Consider the following 1,384-nt stretch of genomic DNA (forward strand, 5'->3'; position numbering starts at 1 on the left):
TGATGGCCACCTATTAGTTTATCAGGGGTGATGACCAGGATCTGGGGGAACGTTTGTTCACTAGAGCACTCCAAGGGATGACGAGGTCGAACAGTCATAAACTACTGCGAGACCGTTTCAGGCTGGACATAAGGAAGAATTTCTTTACTGTCCAAGCCCCCAAGGTCTGAAACAGCCAGCCATCAGAAGTGGTTCAAGCACCTACACTGAACACCTTCAAGAGCAAATTGGATGCTTATCTTGCTGGAATCCTATGACCCCAGCTGACTTCCTGCCTTTTGATCTTCCGAGGTCCCTCCCAGCCCTAATGTCTATGAAATGTATTAAATATCTTAGCCAAGCACTGGAGCAGCTCTCAATTTTCTCTCTAACTTCTTTGGAGCTGTGCATCTCAGCTGCTATCAATCTGTCAGAGGAGGACAGAGTTGCACAAGACCTTCACAAGCAGCTTCTAAATTGGCCAGATATCTCTAACACTTAGCAACTTAATTTCACAGAGAGGGTATGCCAGACAGACCTCCATCAGCTTGGAGAATTATGCACTGAAATGAGAAAATCAGAAGTTGAGTTCCTATAATCAGCCCTACTGTAGCAGTTACAGCGAGGTCTCTTGCAATAGCACAACATGCTGTAAACAAGCTTCTCTCATAAAACTATTAATGTTAATGCATAATACTGTTTATTATTTGATTTGTTATCTGTAGTAAGATCTCACATTAATGAGAGATAACTGACCACTCCACTATTTTGCAAGGTTTATCTTATTCTCATTCTTTCTCTCTTAATCATTGGCCTAGGGCCTCAGTAATAAAAGTGCTATTTAAAAGAGTAGAGATGCTGATTGTTGTTTTTACCAGTCAGTCTAATACCAACTTTAGAATTTAACACCTGTGAATCTTTATGAATTATTCACCAGGTCTGATTTAATGTGATCAATAATTCTGGTGTTAATAGACCATGAATATCGCCTTTTGACTAGGTACTACTTCTTGATGATGTCATTCTAGAAATAATGATCTGCCATTGGAAGCTGGTGAATCAGGTCCACAATAAGCCTTACATTTCTATGGCAACAGAATTCTTGAAACTTAAAGAAGGTGGCCTAAATCCAAGTATCTGATTTTATTTTGTGGCTGCTATGGGTGCTTTCTCAGACTTTCTGCTGATTATGCTGGAGCAATATTACAAAGAATTTATGCATAATGGACATAAATCTCTGTATACGAGCCACCTGAGAGGCAAGAAAAATGGTCTCTGTCAAGGATCTACATACAGAAATGCATTAAACAACAGCTCTCTGTAGATCAGAAGCCTCAGTTTTGAATGTAGATTTTGGGGAATAATGAAGAAGAAAATTAGCACTCTGGCAATGTACTGAACCTTT

This window comes from Crocodylus porosus, unplaced genomic scaffold (genome assembly GCF_001723895.1).
Source record: "Crocodylus porosus isolate Cpor-Errol unplaced genomic scaffold, CroPor_comp1, whole genome shotgun sequence".
NCBI classification, from domain to species: Eukaryota; Metazoa; Chordata; order Crocodylia; family Crocodylidae; genus Crocodylus; species Crocodylus porosus.